At 55.2% G+C, this 19,725-nt stretch overlaps 46 non-coding genes across 46 annotated transcripts; 9 read left to right on the forward strand and 37 right to left on the reverse strand.

Moving 5' to 3' along the window:
* Positions 1 to 32: 32 nt before the first annotated feature.
* On the reverse strand, positions 33 to 103 carry Trnag-gcc. Its single transcript has one exon. It is a non-coding gene; the product is annotated as a tRNA-Gly (tRNA).
* Positions 104 to 428: 325 nt separating this feature from the next.
* Trnag-ucc lies at positions 429 to 500 on the forward strand. Its single transcript has one exon. It is a non-coding gene; the product is annotated as a tRNA-Gly (tRNA).
* A 598-nt stretch (positions 501 to 1,098) lies between these two features.
* On the reverse strand, positions 1,099 to 1,172 carry Trnai-aau. The gene has a single exon. It is a non-coding gene; the product is annotated as a tRNA-Ile (tRNA).
* Positions 1,173 to 1,370: 198 nt separating this feature from the next.
* Positions 1,371 to 1,442, reverse strand: Trnae-uuc. The gene has a single exon. It is a non-coding gene; the product is annotated as a tRNA-Glu (tRNA).
* Positions 1,443 to 1,747: 305 nt separating this feature from the next.
* Positions 1,748 to 1,820, reverse strand: Trnam-cau. The gene has a single exon. It is a non-coding gene; the product is annotated as a tRNA-Met (tRNA).
* A 380-nt stretch (positions 1,821 to 2,200) lies between these two features.
* On the reverse strand, positions 2,201 to 2,271 carry Trnag-gcc. The gene has a single exon. It is a non-coding gene; the product is annotated as a tRNA-Gly (tRNA).
* A 325-nt stretch (positions 2,272 to 2,596) lies between these two features.
* Trnag-ucc lies at positions 2,597 to 2,668 on the forward strand. Its single transcript has one exon. It is a non-coding gene; the product is annotated as a tRNA-Gly (tRNA).
* A 598-nt stretch (positions 2,669 to 3,266) lies between these two features.
* On the reverse strand, positions 3,267 to 3,340 carry Trnai-aau. Its single transcript has one exon. It is a non-coding gene; the product is annotated as a tRNA-Ile (tRNA).
* A 198-nt stretch (positions 3,341 to 3,538) lies between these two features.
* Positions 3,539 to 3,610, reverse strand: Trnae-uuc. The gene has a single exon. It is a non-coding gene; the product is annotated as a tRNA-Glu (tRNA).
* Positions 3,611 to 3,915: 305 nt separating this feature from the next.
* Trnam-cau lies at positions 3,916 to 3,988 on the reverse strand. Its single transcript has one exon. It is a non-coding gene; the product is annotated as a tRNA-Met (tRNA).
* A 380-nt stretch (positions 3,989 to 4,368) lies between these two features.
* On the reverse strand, positions 4,369 to 4,439 carry Trnag-gcc. Its single transcript has one exon. It is a non-coding gene; the product is annotated as a tRNA-Gly (tRNA).
* A 325-nt stretch (positions 4,440 to 4,764) lies between these two features.
* On the forward strand, positions 4,765 to 4,836 carry Trnag-ucc. Its single transcript has one exon. It is a non-coding gene; the product is annotated as a tRNA-Gly (tRNA).
* Positions 4,837 to 5,434: 598 nt separating this feature from the next.
* On the reverse strand, positions 5,435 to 5,508 carry Trnai-aau. The gene has a single exon. It is a non-coding gene; the product is annotated as a tRNA-Ile (tRNA).
* A 198-nt stretch (positions 5,509 to 5,706) lies between these two features.
* Positions 5,707 to 5,778, reverse strand: Trnae-uuc. Its single transcript has one exon. It is a non-coding gene; the product is annotated as a tRNA-Glu (tRNA).
* A 305-nt stretch (positions 5,779 to 6,083) lies between these two features.
* Trnam-cau lies at positions 6,084 to 6,156 on the reverse strand. The gene has a single exon. It is a non-coding gene; the product is annotated as a tRNA-Met (tRNA).
* A 380-nt stretch (positions 6,157 to 6,536) lies between these two features.
* Positions 6,537 to 6,607, reverse strand: Trnag-gcc. The gene has a single exon. It is a non-coding gene; the product is annotated as a tRNA-Gly (tRNA).
* Positions 6,608 to 6,932: 325 nt separating this feature from the next.
* Trnag-ucc lies at positions 6,933 to 7,004 on the forward strand. Its single transcript has one exon. It is a non-coding gene; the product is annotated as a tRNA-Gly (tRNA).
* A 598-nt stretch (positions 7,005 to 7,602) lies between these two features.
* Trnai-aau lies at positions 7,603 to 7,676 on the reverse strand. The gene has a single exon. It is a non-coding gene; the product is annotated as a tRNA-Ile (tRNA).
* Positions 7,677 to 7,874: 198 nt separating this feature from the next.
* On the reverse strand, positions 7,875 to 7,946 carry Trnae-uuc. Its single transcript has one exon. It is a non-coding gene; the product is annotated as a tRNA-Glu (tRNA).
* Positions 7,947 to 8,251: 305 nt separating this feature from the next.
* Positions 8,252 to 8,324, reverse strand: Trnam-cau. The gene has a single exon. It is a non-coding gene; the product is annotated as a tRNA-Met (tRNA).
* Positions 8,325 to 8,704: 380 nt separating this feature from the next.
* On the reverse strand, positions 8,705 to 8,775 carry Trnag-gcc. The gene has a single exon. It is a non-coding gene; the product is annotated as a tRNA-Gly (tRNA).
* Positions 8,776 to 9,100: 325 nt separating this feature from the next.
* On the forward strand, positions 9,101 to 9,172 carry Trnag-ucc. The gene has a single exon. It is a non-coding gene; the product is annotated as a tRNA-Gly (tRNA).
* Positions 9,173 to 9,770: 598 nt separating this feature from the next.
* On the reverse strand, positions 9,771 to 9,844 carry Trnai-aau. Its single transcript has one exon. It is a non-coding gene; the product is annotated as a tRNA-Ile (tRNA).
* Positions 9,845 to 10,042: 198 nt separating this feature from the next.
* On the reverse strand, positions 10,043 to 10,114 carry Trnae-uuc. The gene has a single exon. It is a non-coding gene; the product is annotated as a tRNA-Glu (tRNA).
* Positions 10,115 to 10,419: 305 nt separating this feature from the next.
* On the reverse strand, positions 10,420 to 10,492 carry Trnam-cau. The gene has a single exon. It is a non-coding gene; the product is annotated as a tRNA-Met (tRNA).
* Positions 10,493 to 10,872: 380 nt separating this feature from the next.
* Positions 10,873 to 10,943, reverse strand: Trnag-gcc. The gene has a single exon. It is a non-coding gene; the product is annotated as a tRNA-Gly (tRNA).
* A 325-nt stretch (positions 10,944 to 11,268) lies between these two features.
* Trnag-ucc lies at positions 11,269 to 11,340 on the forward strand. Its single transcript has one exon. It is a non-coding gene; the product is annotated as a tRNA-Gly (tRNA).
* A 598-nt stretch (positions 11,341 to 11,938) lies between these two features.
* Positions 11,939 to 12,012, reverse strand: Trnai-aau. Its single transcript has one exon. It is a non-coding gene; the product is annotated as a tRNA-Ile (tRNA).
* Positions 12,013 to 12,210: 198 nt separating this feature from the next.
* On the reverse strand, positions 12,211 to 12,282 carry Trnae-uuc. Its single transcript has one exon. It is a non-coding gene; the product is annotated as a tRNA-Glu (tRNA).
* A 305-nt stretch (positions 12,283 to 12,587) lies between these two features.
* Positions 12,588 to 12,660, reverse strand: Trnam-cau. The gene has a single exon. It is a non-coding gene; the product is annotated as a tRNA-Met (tRNA).
* A 380-nt stretch (positions 12,661 to 13,040) lies between these two features.
* Positions 13,041 to 13,111, reverse strand: Trnag-gcc. Its single transcript has one exon. It is a non-coding gene; the product is annotated as a tRNA-Gly (tRNA).
* A 325-nt stretch (positions 13,112 to 13,436) lies between these two features.
* Trnag-ucc lies at positions 13,437 to 13,507 on the forward strand. Its single transcript has one exon. It is a non-coding gene; the product is annotated as a tRNA-Gly (tRNA).
* Positions 13,508 to 14,105: 598 nt separating this feature from the next.
* Trnai-aau lies at positions 14,106 to 14,179 on the reverse strand. The gene has a single exon. It is a non-coding gene; the product is annotated as a tRNA-Ile (tRNA).
* Positions 14,180 to 14,377: 198 nt separating this feature from the next.
* On the reverse strand, positions 14,378 to 14,449 carry Trnae-uuc. The gene has a single exon. It is a non-coding gene; the product is annotated as a tRNA-Glu (tRNA).
* A 304-nt stretch (positions 14,450 to 14,753) lies between these two features.
* Trnam-cau lies at positions 14,754 to 14,827 on the reverse strand. Its single transcript has one exon. It is a non-coding gene; the product is annotated as a tRNA-Met (tRNA).
* A 379-nt stretch (positions 14,828 to 15,206) lies between these two features.
* Positions 15,207 to 15,277, reverse strand: Trnag-gcc. The gene has a single exon. It is a non-coding gene; the product is annotated as a tRNA-Gly (tRNA).
* A 326-nt stretch (positions 15,278 to 15,603) lies between these two features.
* Positions 15,604 to 15,675, forward strand: Trnag-ucc. The gene has a single exon. It is a non-coding gene; the product is annotated as a tRNA-Gly (tRNA).
* Positions 15,676 to 16,274: 599 nt separating this feature from the next.
* Positions 16,275 to 16,348, reverse strand: Trnai-aau. The gene has a single exon. It is a non-coding gene; the product is annotated as a tRNA-Ile (tRNA).
* Positions 16,349 to 16,546: 198 nt separating this feature from the next.
* Trnae-uuc lies at positions 16,547 to 16,617 on the reverse strand. The gene has a single exon. It is a non-coding gene; the product is annotated as a tRNA-Glu (tRNA).
* Positions 16,618 to 16,919: 302 nt separating this feature from the next.
* On the reverse strand, positions 16,920 to 16,993 carry Trnam-cau. The gene has a single exon. It is a non-coding gene; the product is annotated as a tRNA-Met (tRNA).
* A 382-nt stretch (positions 16,994 to 17,375) lies between these two features.
* Trnag-gcc lies at positions 17,376 to 17,446 on the reverse strand. The gene has a single exon. It is a non-coding gene; the product is annotated as a tRNA-Gly (tRNA).
* A 325-nt stretch (positions 17,447 to 17,771) lies between these two features.
* Trnag-ucc lies at positions 17,772 to 17,843 on the forward strand. The gene has a single exon. It is a non-coding gene; the product is annotated as a tRNA-Gly (tRNA).
* Positions 17,844 to 18,443: 600 nt separating this feature from the next.
* On the reverse strand, positions 18,444 to 18,517 carry Trnai-aau. The gene has a single exon. It is a non-coding gene; the product is annotated as a tRNA-Ile (tRNA).
* Positions 18,518 to 18,715: 198 nt separating this feature from the next.
* Trnae-uuc lies at positions 18,716 to 18,787 on the reverse strand. Its single transcript has one exon. It is a non-coding gene; the product is annotated as a tRNA-Glu (tRNA).
* Positions 18,788 to 19,092: 305 nt separating this feature from the next.
* On the reverse strand, positions 19,093 to 19,165 carry Trnam-cau. Its single transcript has one exon. It is a non-coding gene; the product is annotated as a tRNA-Met (tRNA).
* A 379-nt stretch (positions 19,166 to 19,544) lies between these two features.
* Positions 19,545 to 19,614, reverse strand: Trnag-gcc. Its single transcript has one exon. It is a non-coding gene; the product is annotated as a tRNA-Gly (tRNA).
* Positions 19,615 to 19,725: the final 111 nt, after the last annotated feature.

A 19,725-nucleotide genomic window follows, 5' to 3' on the forward strand; every position in this document is an offset into this window, starting at 1 on the left:
ACGGCAGCATTATCGCGGGAAAAGCAAAATGATGCATCGGCCGGGAATCGAACCCGGGCCGCCCGCGTGGCAGGCGAGCATTCTACCACTGAACCACCGATGCTGGGGCCAGCGGCAACTTCACGCTGCTTCCCGAGCAGATGTCTCAAGGGAAAGTGGGACTGCCGTCAAGCGCCGTAGCATTCTGTGGAGAAGATGCTGCAGACGCTGAATCCTGCACTGCACTGCTTAAAAATGCCGCCAGAACGCGGTCCTCGCCGGCGCCGACTCTTGCCAAAGGATGCGAAATGTGCGCGGATACGCTGTCCGAATGCGTCTGGATGTGCTCCCCTAGCCTACCTCGAAATGCGCCTGCCAGGTACGATCACCTTCGGCCGCTGCCGACAGGCGGGAAGCCGACACAGCGCGGAGGCGGGGCGCTCGCTTGTGCGGTGGTGGTGTAATGGTCAGCATAGTTGCCTTCCAAGCAGTTGATCCGGGTTCGATTCCCGGCCACCGCAGCAGGCTTTTAATTTCGCGTATGAGTACTTTTGCCACGCGCTCTTAAATTATTGTTTTTCCGGCCTCCTACTCGCTGCATACCAGCCCTTAGTGTGTCTCGACTTGTCTCGACTTTGCTCGGCTGACGCGAGAGCTGACGCTCTCAAATCGGCCTATATCAAAACGACAAGCACGAGAAACGACTGAGAGAGGTAAAGAGAGGTGAGGCTAGGCGATGGACACACAGCACGCCCCCTTCATTTCACGGTGGCGTCTCCCTGACCGAATCGGGCTGCAGCTCCGAAAACTAAGGAGAAACAAAAATAGGAAGTAAAACTGCCAATAGTACCCTGTGTTCCCATGCGCTCACCCGCCCAAGTACTGACAGGGGCCAAAGTGGTTGCGCATCGGCAATCGGACATTTTCTTTCATTTTCTCTTTATCGGTTGAGAACCAGTGTATTCAAGATATTATGGCCATTGCCGAGTGAATGATGTAGCGCTTCCCGACGAGTCGGGTTCGGATCCTCTGTCAACTTCCACGCAGGGTGATGATCTTTTGGTCATCACACTCGCCAGCTGAAATCGGCGCTGCCTTTTCGTAGTAGTAAAAGAGCAGTGGCCCGTGGGGGGATCGAACCCACGACCTTCGCGTTATTAGCACGACGCTCTAACCAACTGAGCTAACGGGCCCCAGCAGATGCAGTTGCTCAGCCCTACGCTGGAAACTGGTGGCATGAAGCCGTACACCATTTCTATGGTCGTCGTGCGTCTGCTTCCCTAGTCTATATTCTGCTGACGGTCACGAAACAGTAGCTATATTGCGAGCAGGACGGGAAACGGCCGCTCGGACAGCTCAAACTTGTCACGACTCGTGTGGAAAAAATTCCGTTCCGGTACCGGGAATCGAACCCGGGCCTCCTGGGTGAAAGCCAGGTATCCTAGCCACTAGACCACACCGGATGCGGCCGTTTCGTTCGACCGTTCGTACGGTCGCTTGTCGCATTTCGTGTCGAGTGCCGCGTCGGCGCCCTTCTCTCTTTGCGAGCATCTTTGCACAGACTGACTGGCAAGGCGCGCACCTCAAACGCCGCAGAGCAATGCTTTTGGCTTCATGCTCTGCTGGGAGAAGAGGAAAAGGGAAGCTGTAAGTAGCAATAACAGGAGGTAAACATTTTCCCGCTGAAGCGTTGAAAAGTTGTGGATAACAAACAAGAACTACGTTGGCGCCCTAGCAACAGCGCCACCATCAGTCACAGAAAATTAAATGCCCCGGGTGAGGATCGAACTCACGACCTTAAGATTATGAGACTTACGCGCTGCCTACTGCGCTACCGAGGCACGGGTGCACCACTGGTCCTGGAAACTGGGTAAATACCGTACCCAATATTAGACGTAGAGACACTGTACTTCCTGGGTAACGTGTTCTGTTGCTACACGCGCACTGCCGGCCCAGTTGATTGCGGTGTTGCTGCAGCTGTTGCAACGATAGGCAGCACTCCTTGTCGTTAAAGCTCAGTGCCTCGGAGGCACCTGGACACAGCAACTTGTGAGGCCAAGCCGACGCTAGTCTGCAGAACATCATGCGAGCGTCCTAGTGGGGACCGGCGAGTGCTGCGTTCTCGGTTCTTCTCAAGGGAATCCAGCTATATATTCTTGCGGATCGTGCATCTCAAGCGCGCAAGCCACACGGCAGCATTATCGCGGGAAAAGCAAAATGATGCATCGGCCGGGAATCGAACCCGGGCCGCCCGCGTGGCAGGCGAGCATTCTACCACTGAACCACCGATGCTGGGGCCAGCGGCAACTTCACGCTGCTTCCCGAGCAGATGTCTCAAGGGAAAGTGGGACTGCCGTCAAGCGCCGTAGCATTCTGTGGAGAAGATGCTGCAGACGCTGAATCCTGCACTGCACTGCTTAAAAATGCCGCCAGAACGCGGTCCTCGCCGGCGCCGACTCTTGCCAAAGGATGCGAAATGTGCGCGGATACGCTGTCCGAATGCGTCTGGATGTGCTCCCCTAGCCTACCTCGAAATGCGCCTGCCAGGTACGATCACCTTCGGCCGCTGCCGACAGGCGGGAAGCCGACACAGCGCGGAGGCGGGGCGCTCGCTTGTGCGGTGGTGGTGTAATGGTCAGCATAGTTGCCTTCCAAGCAGTTGATCCGGGTTCGATTCCCGGCCACCGCAGCAGGCTTTTAATTTCGCGTATGAGTACTTTTGCCACGCGCTCTTAAATTATTGTTTTTCCGGCCTCCTACTCGCTGCATACCAGCCCTTAGTGTGTCTCGACTTGTCTCGACTTTGCTCGGCTGACGCGAGAGCTGACGCTCTCAAATCGGCCTATATCAAAACGACAAGCACGAGAAACGACTGAGAGAGGTAAAGAGAGGTGAGGCTAGGCGATGGACACACAGCACGCCCCCTTCATTTCACGGTGGCGTCTCCCTGACCGAATCGGGCTGCAGCTCCGAAAACTAAGGAGAAACAAAAATAGGAAGTAAAACTGCCAATAGTACCCTGTGTTCCCATGCGCTCACCCGCCCAAGTACTGACAGGGGCCAAAGTGGTTGCGCATCGGCAATCGGACATTTTCTTTCATTTTCTCTTTATCGGTTGAGAACCAGTGTATTCAAGATATTATGGCCATTGCCGAGTGAATGATGTAGCGCTTCCCGACGAGTCGGGTTCGGATCCTCTGTCAACTTCCACGCAGGGTGATGATCTTTTGGTCATCACACTCGCCAGCTGAAATCGGCGCTGCCTTTTCGTAGTAGTAAAAGAGCAGTGGCCCGTGGGGGGATCGAACCCACGACCTTCGCGTTATTAGCACGACGCTCTAACCAACTGAGCTAACGGGCCCCAGCAGATGCAGTTGCTCAGCCCTACGCTGGAAACTGGTGGCATGAAGCCGTACACCATTTCTATGGTCGTCGTGCGTCTGCTTCCCTAGTCTATATTCTGCTGACGGTCACGAAACAGTAGCTATATTGCGAGCAGGACGGGAAACGGCCGCTCGGACAGCTCAAACTTGTCACGACTCGTGTGGAAAAAATTCCGTTCCGGTACCGGGAATCGAACCCGGGCCTCCTGGGTGAAAGCCAGGTATCCTAGCCACTAGACCACACCGGATGCGGCCGTTTCGTTCGACCGTTCGTACGGTCGCTTGTCGCATTTCGTGTCGAGTGCCGCGTCGGCGCCCTTCTCTCTTTGCGAGCATCTTTGCACAGACTGACTGGCAAGGCGCGCACCTCAAACGCCGCAGAGCAATGCTTTTGGCTTCATGCTCTGCTGGGAGAAGAGGAAAAGGGAAGCTGTAAGTAGCAATAACAGGAGGTAAACATTTTCCCGCTGAAGCGTTGAAAAGTTGTGGATAACAAACAAGAACTACGTTGGCGCCCTAGCAACAGCGCCACCATCAGTCACAGAAAATTAAATGCCCCGGGTGAGGATCGAACTCACGACCTTAAGATTATGAGACTTACGCGCTGCCTACTGCGCTACCGAGGCACGGGTGCACCACTGGTCCTGGAAACTGGGTAAATACCGTACCCAATATTAGACGTAGAGACACTGTACTTCCTGGGTAACGTGTTCTGTTGCTACACGCGCACTGCCGGCCCAGTTGATTGCGGTGTTGCTGCAGCTGTTGCAACGATAGGCAGCACTCCTTGTCGTTAAAGCTCAGTGCCTCGGAGGCACCTGGACACAGCAACTTGTGAGGCCAAGCCGACGCTAGTCTGCAGAACATCATGCGAGCGTCCTAGTGGGGACCGGCGAGTGCTGCGTTCTCGGTTCTTCTCAAGGGAATCCAGCTATATATTCTTGCGGATCGTGCATCTCAAGCGCGCAAGCCACACGGCAGCATTATCGCGGGAAAAGCAAAATGATGCATCGGCCGGGAATCGAACCCGGGCCGCCCGCGTGGCAGGCGAGCATTCTACCACTGAACCACCGATGCTGGGGCCAGCGGCAACTTCACGCTGCTTCCCGAGCAGATGTCTCAAGGGAAAGTGGGACTGCCGTCAAGCGCCGTAGCATTCTGTGGAGAAGATGCTGCAGACGCTGAATCCTGCACTGCACTGCTTAAAAATGCCGCCAGAACGCGGTCCTCGCCGGCGCCGACTCTTGCCAAAGGATGCGAAATGTGCGCGGATACGCTGTCCGAATGCGTCTGGATGTGCTCCCCTAGCCTACCTCGAAATGCGCCTGCCAGGTACGATCACCTTCGGCCGCTGCCGACAGGCGGGAAGCCGACACAGCGCGGAGGCGGGGCGCTCGCTTGTGCGGTGGTGGTGTAATGGTCAGCATAGTTGCCTTCCAAGCAGTTGATCCGGGTTCGATTCCCGGCCACCGCAGCAGGCTTTTAATTTCGCGTATGAGTACTTTTGCCACGCGCTCTTAAATTATTGTTTTTCCGGCCTCCTACTCGCTGCATACCAGCCCTTAGTGTGTCTCGACTTGTCTCGACTTTGCTCGGCTGACGCGAGAGCTGACGCTCTCAAATCGGCCTATATCAAAACGACAAGCACGAGAAACGACTGAGAGAGGTAAAGAGAGGTGAGGCTAGGCGATGGACACACAGCACGCCCCCTTCATTTCACGGTGGCGTCTCCCTGACCGAATCGGGCTGCAGCTCCGAAAACTAAGGAGAAACAAAAATAGGAAGTAAAACTGCCAATAGTACCCTGTGTTCCCATGCGCTCACCCGCCCAAGTACTGACAGGGGCCAAAGTGGTTGCGCATCGGCAATCGGACATTTTCTTTCATTTTCTCTTTATCGGTTGAGAACCAGTGTATTCAAGATATTATGGCCATTGCCGAGTGAATGATGTAGCGCTTCCCGACGAGTCGGGTTCGGATCCTCTGTCAACTTCCACGCAGGGTGATGATCTTTTGGTCATCACACTCGCCAGCTGAAATCGGCGCTGCCTTTTCGTAGTAGTAAAAGAGTAGTGGCCCGTGGGGGGATCGAACCCACGACCTTCGCGTTATTAGCACGACGCTCTAACCAACTGAGCTAACGGGCCCCAGCAGATGCAGTTGCTCAGCCCTACGCTGGAAACTGGTGGCATGAAGCCGTACACCATTTCTATGGTCGTCGTGCGTCTGCTTCCCTAGTCTATATTCTGCTGACGGTCACGAAACAGTAGCTATATTGCGAGCAGGACGGGAAACGGCCGCTCGGACAGCTCAAACTTGTCACGACTCGTGTGGAAAAAATTCCGTTCCGGTACCGGGAATCGAACCCGGGCCTCCTGGGTGAAAGCCAGGTATCCTAGCCACTAGACCACACCGGATGCGGCCGTTTCGTTCGACCGTTCGTACGGTCGCTTGTCGCATTTCGTGTCGAGTGCCGCGTCGGCGCCCTTCTCTCTTTGCGAGCATCTTTGCACAGACTGACTGGCAAGGCGCGCACCTCAAACGCCGCAGAGCAATGCTTTTGGCTTCATGCTCTGCTGGGAGAAGAGGAAAAGGGAAGCTGTAAGTAGCAATAACAGGAGGTAAACATTTTCCCGCTGAAGCGTTGAAAAGTTGTGGATAACAAACAAGAACTACGTTGGCGCCCTAGCAACAGCGCCACCATCAGTCACAGAAAATTAAATGCCCCGGGTGAGGATCGAACTCACGACCTTAAGATTATGAGACTTACGCGCTGCCTACTGCGCTACCGAGGCACGGGTGCACCACTGGTCCTGGAAACTGGGTAAATACCGTACCCAATATTAGACGTAGAGACACTGTACTTCCTGGGTAACGTGTTCTGTTGCTACACGCGCACTGCCGGCCCAGTTGATTGCGGTGTTGCTGCAGCTGTTGCAACGATAGGCAGCACTCCTTGTCGTTAAAGCTCAGTGCCTCGGAGGCACCTGGACACAGCAACTTGTGAGGCCAAGCCGACGCTAGTCTGCAGAACATCATGCGAGCGTCCTAGTGGGGACCGGCGAGTGCTGCGTTCTCGGTTCTTCTCAAGGGAATCCAGCTATATATTCTTGCGGATCGTGCATCTCAAGCGCGCAAGCCACACGGCAGCATTATCGCGGGAAAAGCAAAATGATGCATCGGCCGGGAATCGAACCCGGGCCGCCCGCGTGGCAGGCGAGCATTCTACCACTGAACCACCGATGCTGGGGCCAGCGGCAACTTCACGCTGCTTCCCGAGCAGATGTCTCAAGGGAAAGTGGGACTGCCGTCAAGCGCCGTAGCATTCTGTGGAGAAGATGCTGCAGACGCTGAATCCTGCACTGCACTGCTTAAAAATGCCGCCAGAACGCGGTCCTCGCCGGCGCCGACTCTTGCCAAAGGATGCGAAATGTGCGCGGATACGCTGTCCGAATGCGTCTGGATGTGCTCCCCTAGCCTACCTCGAAATGCGCCTGCCAGGTACGATCACCTTCGGCCGCTGCCGACAGGCGGGAAGCCGACACAGCGCGGAGGCGGGGCGCTCGCTTGTGCGGTGGTGGTGTAATGGTCAGCATAGTTGCCTTCCAAGCAGTTGATCCGGGTTCGATTCCCGGCCACCGCAGCAGGCTTTTAATTTCGCGTATGAGTACTTTTGCCACGCGCTCTTAAATTATTGTTTTTCCGGCCTCCTACTCGCTGCATACCAGCCCTTAGTGTGTCTCGACTTGTCTCGACTTTGCTCGGCTGACGCGAGAGCTGACGCTCTCAAATCGGCCTATATCAAAACGACAAGCACGAGAAACGACTGAGAGAGGTAAAGAGAGGTGAGGCTAGGCGATGGACACACAGCACGCCCCCTTCATTTCACGGTGGCGTCTCCCTGACCGAATCGGGCTGCAGCTCCGAAAACTAAGGAGAAACAAAAATAGGAAGTAAAACTGCCAATAGTACCCTGTGTTCCCATGCGCTCACCCGCCCAAGTACTGACAGGGGCCAAAGTGGTTGCGCATCGGCAATCGGACATTTTCTTTCATTTTCTCTTTATCGGTTGAGAACCAGTGTATTCAAGATATTATGGCCATTGCCGAGTGAATGATGTAGCGCTTCCCGACGAGTCGGGTTCGGATCCTCTGTCAACTTCCACGCAGGGTGATGATCTTTTGGTCATCACACTCGCCAGCTGAAATCGGCGCTGCCTTTTCGTAGTAGTAAAAGAGTAGTGGCCCGTGGGGGGATCGAACCCACGACCTTCGCGTTATTAGCACGACGCTCTAACCAACTGAGCTAACGGGCCCCAGCAGATGCAGTTGCTCAGCCCTACGCTGGAAACTGGTGGCATGAAGCCGTACACCATTTCTATGGTCGTCGTGCGTCTGCTTCCCTAGTCTATATTCTGCTGACGGTCACGAAACAGTAGCTATATTGCGAGCAGGACGGGAAACGGCCGCTCGGACAGCTCAAACTTGTCACGACTCGTGTGGAAAAAATTCCGTTCCGGTACCGGGAATCGAACCCGGGCCTCCTGGGTGAAAGCCAGGTATCCTAGCCACTAGACCACACCGGATGCGGCCGTTTCGTTCGACCGTTCGTACGGTCGCTTGTCGCATTTCGTGTCGAGTGCCGCGTCGGCGCCCTTCTCTCTTTGCGAGCATCTTTGCACAGACTGACTGGCAAGGCGCGCACCTCAAACGCCGCAGAGCAATGCTTTTGGCTTCATGCTCTGCTGGGAGAAGAGGAAAAGGGAAGCTGTAAGTAGCAATAACAGGAGGTAAACATTTTCCCGCTGAAGCGTTGAAAAGTTGTGGATAACAAACAAGAACTACGTTGGCGCCCTAGCAACAGCGCCACCATCAGTCACAGAAAATTAAATGCCCCGGGTGAGGATCGAACTCACGACCTTAAGATTATGAGACTTACGCGCTGCCTACTGCGCTACCGAGGCACGGGTGCACCACTGGTCCTGGAAACTGGGTAAATACCGTACCCAATATTAGACGTAGAGACACTGTACTTCCTGGGTAACGTGTTCTGTTGCTACACGCGCACTGCCGGCCCAGTTGATTGCGGTGTTGCTGCAGCTGTTGCAACGATAGGCAGCACTCCTTGTCGTTAAAGCTCAGTGCCTCGGAGGCACCTGGACACAGCAACTTGTGAGGCCAAGCCGACGCTAGTCTGCAGAACATCATGCGAGCGTCCTAGTGGGGACCGGCGAGTGCTGCGTTCTCGGTTCTTCTCAAGGGAATCCAGCTATATATTCTTGCGGATCGTGCATCTCAAGCGCGCAAGCCACACGGCAGCATTATCGCGGGAAAAGCAAAATGATGCATCGGCCGGGAATCGAACCCGGGCCGCCCGCGTGGCAGGCGAGCATTCTACCACTGAACCACCGATGCTGGGGCCAGCGGCAACTTCACGCTGCTTCCCGAGCAGATGTCTCAAGGGAAAGTGGGACTGCCGTCAAGCGCCGTAGCATTCTGTGGAGAAGATGCTGCAGACGCTGAATCCTGCACTGCACTGCTTAAAAATGCCGCCAGAACGCGGTCCTCGCCGGCGCCGACTCTTGCCAAAGGATGCGAAATGTGCGCGGATACGCTGTCCGAATGCGTCTGGATGTGCTCCCCTAGCCTACCTCGAAATGCGCCTGCCAGGTACGATCACCTTCGGCCGCTGCCGACAGGCGGGAAGCCGACACAGCGCGGAGGCGGGGCGCTCGCTTGTGCGGTGGTGGTGTAATGGTCAGCATAGTTGCCTTCCAAGCAGTTGATCCGGGTTCGATTCCCGGCCACCGCAGCAGGCTTTTAATTTCGCGTATGAGTACTTTTGCCACGCGCTCTTAAATTATTGTTTTTCCGGCCTCCTACTCGCTGCATACCAGCCCTTAGTGTGTCTCGACTTGTCTCGACTTTGCTCGGCTGACGCGAGAGCTGACGCTCTCAAATCGGCCTATATCAAAACGACAAGCACGAGAAACGACTGAGAGAGGTAAAGAGAGGTGAGGCTAGGCGATGGACACACAGCACGCCCCCTTCATTTCACGGTGGCGTCTCCCTGACCGAATCGGGCTGCAGCTCCGAAAACTAAGGAGAAACAAAAATAGGAAGTAAAACTGCCAATAGTACCCTGTGTTCCCATGCGCTCACCCGCCCAAGTACTGACAGGGGCCAAAGTGGTTGCGCATCGGCAATCGGACATTTTCTTTCATTTTCTCTTTATCGGTTGAGAACCAGTGTATTCAAGATATTATGGCCATTGCCGAGTGAATGATGTAGCGCTTCCCGACGAGTCGGGTTCGGATCCTCTGTCAACTTCCACGCAGGGTGATGATCTTTTGGTCATCACACTCGCCAGCTGAAATCGGCGCTGCCTTTTCGTAGTAGTAAAAGAGCAGTGGCCCGTGGGGGGATCGAACCCACGACCTTCGCGTTATTAGCACGACGCTCTAACCAACTGAGCTAACGGGCCCCAGCAGATGCAGTTGCTCAGCCCTACGCTGGAAACTGGTGGCATGAAGCCGTACACCATTTCTATGGTCGTCGTGCGTCTGCTTCCCTAGTCTATATTCTGCTGACGGTCACGAAACAGTAGCTATATTGCGAGCAGGACGGGAAACGGCCGCTCGGACAGCTCAAACTTGTCACGACTCGTGTGGAAAAAATTCCGTTCCGGTACCGGGAATCGAACCCGGGCCTCCTGGGTGAAAGCCAGGTATCCTAGCCACTAGACCACACCGGATGCGGCCGTTTCGTTCGACCGTTCGTACGGTCGCTTGTCGCATTTCGTGTCGAGTGCCGCGTCGGCGCCCTTCTCTCTTTGCGAGCATCTTTGCACAGACTGACTGGCAAGGCGCGCACCTCAAACGCCGCAGAGCAATGCTTTTGGCTTCATGCTCTGCTGGGAGAAGAGGAAAAGGGAAGCTGTAAGTAGCAATAACAGGAGGTAAACATTTTCCCGCTGAAGCGTTGAAAAGTTGTGGATAACAAACAAGAACTACGTTGGCGCCCTAGCAACAGCGCCACCATCAGTCACAGAAAATTAAATGCCCCGGGTGAGGATCGAACTCACGACCTTAAGATTATGAGACTTACGCGCTGCCTACTGCGCTACCGAGGCACGGGTGCACCACTGGTCCTGGAAACTGGGTAAATACCGTACCCAATATTAGACGTAGAGACACTGTACTTCCTGGGTAACGTGTTCTGTTGCTACACGCGCACTGCCGGCCCAGTTGATTGCGGTGTTGCTGCAGCTGTTGCAACGATAGGCAGCACTCCTTGTCGTTAAAGCTCAGTGCCTCGGAGGCACCTGGACACAGCAACTTGTGAGGCCAAGCCGACGCTAGTCTGCAGAACATCATGCGAGCGTCCTAGTGGGGACCGGCGAGTGCTGCGTTCTCGGTTCTTCTCAAGGGAATCCAGCTATATATTCTTGCGGATCGTGCATCTCAAGCGCGCAAGCCACACGGCAGCATTATCGCGGGAAAAGCAAAATGATGCATCGGCCGGGAATCGAACCCGGGCCGCCCGCGTGGCAGGCGAGCATTCTACCACTGAACCACCGATGCTGGGGCCAGCGGCAACTTCACGCTGCTTCCCGAGCAGATGTCTCAAGGGAAAGTGGGACTGCCGTCAAGCGCCGTAGCATTCTGTGGAGAAGATGCTGCAGACGCTGAATCCTGCACTGCACTGCTTAAAAATGCCGCCAGAACGCGGTCCTCGCCGGCGCCGACTCTTGCCAAAGGATGCGAAATGTGCGCGGATACGCTGTCCGAATGCGTCTGGATGTGCTCCCCTAGCCTACCTCGAAATGCGCCTGCCAGGTACGATCACCTTCGGCCGCTGCCGACAGGCGGGAAGCCGACACAGCGCGGAGGCGGGGCGCTCGCTTGTGCGGTGGTGGTGTAATGGTCAGCATAGTTGCCTTCCAAGCAGTTGATCCGGGTTCGATTCCCGGCCACCGCAGCAGGCTTTTAATTTCGCGTATGAGTACTTTTGCCACGCGCTCTTAAATTATTGTTTTTCCGGCCTCCTACTCGCTGCATACCAGCCCTTAGTGTGTCTCGACTTGTCTCGACTTTGCTCGGCTGACGCGAGAGCTGACGCTCTCAAATCGGCCTATATCAAAACGACAAGCACGAGAAACGACTGAGAGAGGTAAAGAGAGGTGAGGCTAGGCGATGGACACACAGCACGCCCCCTTCATTTCACGGTGGCGTCTCCCTGACCGAATCGGGCTGCAGCTCCGAAAACTAAGGAGAAACAAAAATAGGAAGTAAAACTGCCAATAGTACCCTGTGTTCCCATGCGCTCACCCGCCCAAGTACTGACAGGGGCCAAAGTGGTTGCGCATCGGCAATCGGACATTTTCTTTCATTTTCTCTTTATCGGTTGAGAACCAGTGTATTCAAGATATTATGGCCATTGCCGAGTGAATGATGTAGCGCTTCCCGACGAGTCGGGTTCGGATCCTCTGTCAACTTCCACGCAGGGTGATGATCTTTTGGTCATCACACTCGCCAGCTGAAATCGGCGCTGCCTTTTCGTAGTAGTAAAAGAGTAGTGGCCCGTGGGGGGATCGAACCCACGACCTTCGCGTTATTAGCACGACGCTCTAACCAACTGAGCTAACGGGCCCCAGCAGATGCAGTTGCTCAGCCCTACGCTGGAAACGGGTGGCATGAAGCCGTACACCATTTCTATGGTCGTCGTGCGTCTGCTTCCCTAGTCTATATTCTGCTGACGGTCACGAAACAGTAGCTATATTGCGAGCAGGACGGGAAACGGCCGCTCGGACAGCTCAAACTTGTCACGACTCGTGTGGAAAAAATTCCGTTCCGGTACCGGGAATCGAACCCGGGCCTCCTGGGTGAAAGCCAGGTATCCTAGCCACTAGACCACACCGGATGCGGCCGTTTCGTTCGACCGTTCGTACGGTCGCTTGTCGCATTTCGTGTCGAGTGCCGCGTCGGCGCCCTTCTCTCTTTGCGAGCATCTTTGCACAGACTGACTGGCAAGGCGCGCACCTCAAACGCCGCAGAGCAATGCTTTTGGCTTCATGCTCTGCTGGGAGAAGAGGAAAAGGGAAGCTGTAAGTAGCAATAACAGGAGGTAAACATTTTCCCGCTGAAGCGTTGAAACGTTGTGGATAACAAACAAGAACTACGTTGGCGCCCTAGCAACAGCGCCACCATCAGTCACAGAAAATTAAATGCCCCGGGTGAGGATCGAACTCACGACCTTAAGATTATGAGACTTACGCGCTGCCTACTGCGCTACCGAGGCACGGGTGCACCACTGGTCCTGGAAACTGGGTAAATACCGTACCCAATATTAGACGTAGAGACACTGTACTTCCTGGGTAACGTGTTCTGTTGCTACACGCGCACTGCCGGCCCAGTTGATTGCGGTGTTGCTGCAGCTGTTGCAACGATAGGCAGCACTCCTTGTCGTTAAAGCTCAGTGCCTCGGAGGCACCTGGACACAGCAACTTGTGAGGCCAAGCCGACGCTAGTCTGCAGAACATCATGCGAGCGTCCTAGTGGGGACCGGCGAGTGCTGCGTTCTCGGTTCTTCTCAAGGGAATCCAGCTATATATTCTTGCGGATCGTGCATCTCAAGCGCGCAAGCCACACGGCAGCATTATCGCGGGAAAAGCAAAATGATGCATCGGCCGGGAATCGAACCCGGGCCGCCCGCGTGGCAGGCGAGCATTCTACCACTGAACCACCGATGCTGGGGCCAGCGGCAACTTCACGCTGCTTCCCGAGCAGATGTCTCAAGGGAAAGTGGGACTGCCGTCAAGCGCCGTAGCATTCTGTGGAGAAGATGCTGCAGACGCTGAATCCTGCACTGCACTGCTTAAAAATGCCGCCAGAACGCGGTCCTCGCCGGCGCCGACTCTTGCCAAAGGATGCGAAATGTGCGCGGATACGCTGTCCGAATGCGTCTGGATGTGCTCCCCTAGCCTACCTCGAAATGCGCCTGCCAGGTACGATCACCTTCGGCCGCTGCCGACAGGCGGGAAGCCGACACAGCGCGGAGGCGGGGCGCTCGCTTGTGCGGTGGTGGTGTAATGGTCAGCATAGTTGCCTTCCAAGCAGTTGATCGGGTTCGATTCCCGGCCACCGCAGCAGGCTTTTAATTTCGCGTATGAGTACTTTTGCCACGCGCTCTTAAATTATTGTTTTTCCGGCCTCCTACTCGCTGCATACCAGCCCTTAGTGTGTCTCGACTTGTCTCGACTTTGCTCGGCTGACGCGAGAGCTGACGCTCTCAAATCGGCCTATATCAAAACGACAAGCACGAGAAACGACTGAGAGAGGTAAAGAGAGGTGAGGCTAGGCGATGGACACACAGCACGCCCCCTTCATTTCACGGTGGCGTCTCCCTGACCGAATCGGGCTGCAGCTCCGAAAACTAAGGAGAAACAAAAATAGGAAGTAAAACTGCCAATAGTACCCTGTGTTCCCATGCGCTCACCCGCCCAAGTACTGACAGGGGCCAAAGTGGTTGCGCATCGGCAATCGGACATTTTCTTTCATTTTCTCTTTATCGGTTGAGAACCAGTGTATTCAAGATATTATGGCCATTGCCGAGTGAATGATGTAGCGCTTCCCGACGAGTCGGGTTCGGATCCTCTGTCAACTTCCACGCAGGGTGATGATCTTTTGGTCATCACACTCGCCAGCTGAAATCGGCGCTGCCTTTTCGTAGTAGTAAAAGAGTAGTGGCCCGTGGGGGGATCGAACCCACGACCTTCGCGTTATTAGCACGACGCTCTAACCAACTGAGCTAACGGGCCCCAGCAGATGCAGTTGCTCAGCCCTACGCTGGAAACGGGTGGCATGAAGCCGTACACCATTTCTATGGTCGTCGTGCGTCTGCTTCCCTAGTCTATATTCTGCTGACGGTCACGAAACAGTAGCTATATTGCGAGCAGGACGGGAAACGGCCGCTCGGACAGCTCAAACTTGTCACGACTCGTGTGGAAAAAATTCCGTTCCGGTACCGGGAATCGAACCCGGGCCTCCTGGGTGAAAGCCAGGTATCCTAGCCACTAGACCACACCGGATGCGGCCGTTTCGTTCGACCGTTCGTACGGTCGCTTGTCGCATTTCGTGTCGAGTGCCGCGTCGGCGCCCTTCTCTCTTGCGAGCATCTTTGCACAGACTGACTGGCAAGGCGCGCACCTCAAACGCCGCAGAGCAATGCTTTTGGCTTCATGCTCTGCTGGGAGAAGAGGAAAAGGGGAAGCTGTAAGTAGCAATAACAGGAGGTAAACATTTTCCCGCTGAAGCGTTGAAACGTTGTGGATAACAAACAAGAACTACGTTGGCGCCCTAGCAACAGCGCCACCATCAGTCACAGAAAATTAAATGCCCGGGTGAGGATCGAACTCACGACCTTAAGATTATGAGACTTACGCGCTGCCTACTGCGCTACCGAGGCACGGGTGCACCACTGGTCCTGGAAACTGGGTAAATACCGTACCCAATATTAGACGTAGAGACACTGTACTTCCTGGGTAACGTGTTCTGTTGCTACACGCGCACTGCCGGCCCAGTTGATTGCGGTGTTGCTGCAGCTGTTGCAACGATAGGCAGCACTCCTTGTCGTTAAAGCTCAGTGCCTCGGAGGCACCTGGACACAGCAACTTGTGAGGCCAAGCCGACGCTAGTCTGCAGAACATCATGCGAGCGTCCTAGTGGGGACCGGCGAGTGCTGCGTTCTCGGTTCTTCTCAAGGGAATCCAGCTATATATTCTTGCGGATCGTGCATCTCAAGCGCGCAAGCCACACGGCAGCATTATCGCGGGAAAAGCAAAATGATGCATCGGCCGGGAATCGAACCCGGGCCGCCCGCGTGGCAGGCGAGCATTCTACCACTGAACCACCGATGCTGGGGCCAGCGGCAACTTCACGCTGCTTCCCGAGCAGATGTCTCAAGGGAAAGTGGGGACTGCCGTCAAGCGCCGTAGCATTCTGTGGAGAAGATGCTGCAGACGCTGAATCCTGCACTGCACTGCTTAAAAATGCCGCCAGAACGCGGTCCTCGCCGGCGCCGACTCTTGCCAAAGGATGCGAAATGTGCGCGGATACGCTGTCCGAATGCGTCTGGATGTGCTCCCCTAGCCTACCTCGAAATGCGCCTGCCAGGTACGATCACCTTCGGCCGCTGCCGACAGGCGGGAAGCCGACACAGCGCGGAGGCGGGGCGCTCGCTTGTGCGGTGGTGGTGTAATGGTCAGCATAGTTGCCTTCCAAGCAGTTGATCCGGGTTCGATTCCCGGCCACCGCAGCAGGCTTTTAATTTCGCGTATGAGTACTTTTGCCACGCGCTCTTAAATTATTGTTTTTTCCGGCCTCCTACTCGCTGCATACCAGCCCTTAGTGTGTCTCGACTTGTCTCGACTTTGCTCGGCTGACGCGAGAGCTGACGCTCTCAAATCGGCCTATATCAAAACGACAAGCACGAGAAACGACTGAGAGAGGTAAAGAGAGGTGAGGCTAGGCGATGGACACACAGCACGCCCCCTTCATTTCACGGTGGCGTCTCCCTGACCGAATCGGGCTGCAGCTCCGAAAACTAAGGAGAAACAAAAATAGGAAGTAAAACTGCCAATAGTACCCTGTGTTCCCATGCGCTCACCCGCCCAAGTACTGACAGGGGCCAAAGTGGTTGCGCATCGGCAATCGGACATTTTCTTTCATTTTCTCTTTATCGGTTGAGAACCAGTGTATTCAAGATATTATGGCCATTGCCGAGTGAATGATGTAGCGCTTCCCGACGAGTCGGGTTCGGATCCTCTGTCAACTTCCACGCAGGGTGATGATCTTTTGGTCATCACACTCGCCAGCTGAAATCGGCGCTGCCTTTTCGTAGTAGTAAAAGAGTAGTGGCCCGTGGGGGGATCGAACCCACGACCTTCGCGTTATTAGCACGACGCTCTAACCAACTGAGCTAACGGGCCCCAGCAGATGCAGTTGCTCAGCCCTACGCTGGAAACGGGTGGCATGAAGCCGTACACCATTTCTATGGTCGTCGTGCGTCTGCTTCCCTAGTCTATATTCTGCTGACGGTCACGAAACAGTAGCTATATTGCGAGCAGGACGGGAAACGGCCGCTCGGACAGCTCAAACTTGTCACGACTCGTGTGGAAAAAATTCCGTTCCGGTACCGGGAATCGAACCCGGGCTCCTGGGTGAAAGCCAGGTATCCTAGCCACTAGACCACACCGGATGCGGCCGTTTCGTTCGACCGTTCGTACGGTCGCTTGTCGCATTTCGTGTCGAGTGCCGCGTCGGCGCCCTTCTCTCTTTGCGAGCATCTTTGCACAGACTGACTGGCAAGGCGCGCACCTCAAACGCCGCAGAGCAATGCTTTTGGCTTCATGCTCTGCTGGAGAAGAGGAAAAGGAAGCTGTAAGTAGCAATAACAGGAGGTAAACATTTTCCGCTGAAGCGTTGAAACGTTGTGGATAACAAACAAGAACTACGTTGGCGCCCTAGCAACAGCGCCACCATCAGTCACAGAAAATTAAATGCCCCGGGTGAGGATCGAACTCACGACCTTAAGATTATGAGACTTACGCGCTGCCTACTGGCGCTACCGAGGCACGGGTGCACCACTGGTCCTGGAAACTGGGTAAATACCGTACCCAATATTAGACGTAGAGACACTGTACTTCCTGGGTAACGTGTTCTGTTGCTACACGCGCACTGCCGGCCCAGTTGATTGCGGTGTTGCTGCAGCTGTTTGCAACGATAGGCAGCACTCCTTGTCGTTAAAGCTCAGTGCCTCGGAGGCACCTGGACACAGCAACTTGTGAGGCCAAGCCGACGCTAGTCTGCAGAACATCATGCGAGCGTCCTAGTGGGGACCGGCGAGTGCTGCGTTCTCGGTTCTTCTCAAGGGAATCCAGCTATATATTCTTGCGGATCGTGCATCTCAAGCGCGCAAGCCACACGGCAGCATTATCGCGGGGAAAAGCAAAATGATGCATCGGCCGGGAATCGAACCCGGGCCGCCCGCGTGGCAGGCGAGCATTCTACCACTGAACCACCGATGCTGGGGCCAGCGGCAACTTCACGCTGCTTCCCGAGCAGATGTCTCAAGGGAAAGTGGGACTGCCGTCAAGCGCCGTAGCATTCTGTGGAGAAGATGCTGCAGACGCTGAATCCTGCACTGCACTGCTTAAAAATGCCGCCAGAACGCGGTCCTCGCCGGCGCCGACTCTTGCCAAAGGATGCGAAATGTGCGCGGATACGCTGTCCGAATGCGTCTGGATGTGCTCCCCTAGCCTACCTCGAAATGCGCCTGCCAGGTACGATCACCTTCGGCCGCTGCCGACAGGCGGGAAGCCGACACAGCGCGGAGGCGGGGCGCTCGCTTGTGCGGTGGTGGTGTAATGGTCAGCATAGTTGCCTTCCAAGCAGTTGATCCGGGTTCGATTCCCGGCCACCGCAGCAGGCTTTTAATTTTCGCGTATGAGTACTTTTGCCACGCGCTCTTAAATTATTGTTTTTCCGGCCTCCTACTCGCTGCATACCAGCCCTTAGTGTGTCTCGACTTGTCTCGACTTTGCTCGGCTGACGCGAGAGCTGACGCTCTCAAATCGGCCTATATCAAAACGACAAGCACGAGAAACGACTGAGAGAGGTAAAGAGAGGTGAGGCTAGGCGATGGACACACAGCACGCCCCCTTCATTTCACGGTGGCGTCTCCCTGACCGAATCGGGCTGCAGCTCCGAAAACTAAGGAGAAACAAAAATAGGAAGTAAAACTGCCAATAGTACCCTGTGTTCCCATGCGCTCACCCGCCCAAGTACTGACAGGGGCCAAAGTGGTTGCGCATCGGCAATCGGACATTTTCTTTCATTTTCTCTTTATCGGTTGAGAAACCAGTGTATTCAAGATATTATGGCCATTGCCGAGTGAATGATGTAGCGCTTCCCGACGAGTCGGGTTCGGATCCTCTGTCAACTTCCACGCAGGGTGATGATCTTTTGGTCATCACACTCGCCAGCTGAAATCGGCGCTGCCTTTTCGTAGTAGTAAAAGAGTAGTGGCCCGTGGGGGGATCGAACCCACGACCTTCGCGTTATTAGCACGACGCTCTAACCAACTGAGCTAACGGGCCCCAGCAGATGCAGTTGCTCAGCCCTACGCTGGAAACGGGTGGCATGAAGCCGTACACCATTTCTATGGTCGTCGTGCGTCTGCTTCCCTAGTCTATATTCTGCTGACGGTCACGAAACAGTAGCTATATTGCGAGCAGGACGGGAAACGGCCGCTCGGACAGCTCAAACTTGTCACGACTCGTGTGGAAAAAATTCCGTTCCGGTACCGGGAATCGAACCCGGGCCTCCTGGGTGAAAGCCAGGTATCCTAGCCACTAGACCACACCGGATGCGGCCGTTTCGTTCGACCGTTCGTACGGTCGCTTGTCGCATTTCGTGTCGAGTGCCGCGTCGGCGCCCTTCTCTCTTTGCGAGCATCTTTGCACAGACTGACTGGCAAGGCGCGCACCTCAAACGCCGCAGAGCAATGCTTTTGGCTTCATGCTCTGCTGGGAGAAGAGGAAAAGGGAAGCTGTAAGTAGCAATAACAGGAGGTAAACATTTTCCCGCTGAAGCGTTGAAACGTTGTGGATAACAAACAAGAACTACGTTGGCGCCCTAGCAACAGCGCCACCATCAGTCACAGAAAATTAAATGCCCCGGGTGAGGATCGAACTCACGACCTTAAGATTATGAGACTTACGCGCTGCCTACTGCGCTACCGAGGCACGGGTGCACCACTGGTCTGGAAACTGGGTAAATACCGTACCCAATATTAGACGTAGAGACACTGTACTTCCTGGGTAACGTGTTCTGTTGCTACACGCGCACTGCCGGCCCAGTTGATTGCGGTGTTGCTGCAGCTGTTGCAACGATAGGCAGCACTCCTTGTCGTTAAAGCTCAGTGCCTCGGAGGCACCTGGACACAGCAACTTGTGAGGCCAAGCCGACGCTAGTCTGCAGAACATCATGCGAGCGTCCTAGTGGGGACCGGCGAGTGCTGCGTTCTCGGTTCTTCTCAAGGGAATCCAGCTATATATTCTTGCGGATCGTGCATCTCAAGCGCGCAAGCCACACGGCAGCATTATCGCGGGAAAAGCAAAATGATGCATCGGCCGGGAACGAACCCGGGCCGCCCGCGTGGCAGGCGAGCATTCTACCACTGAACCACCGATGCTGGGGCCAGCGGCAACTTCACGCTGCTTCCCGAGCAGATGTCTCAAGGGAAAGTGGGACTGCCGTCAAGCGCCGTAGCATTCTGTGGAGAAGATGCTGCAGACGCTGAATC

The sequence above is a fragment of the Schistocerca piceifrons genome, unplaced genomic scaffold, assembly GCF_021461385.2.
Source record: "Schistocerca piceifrons isolate TAMUIC-IGC-003096 unplaced genomic scaffold, iqSchPice1.1 HiC_scaffold_632, whole genome shotgun sequence".
NCBI lineage: Eukaryota > Metazoa > Arthropoda > Insecta > Orthoptera > Acrididae > Schistocerca > Schistocerca piceifrons.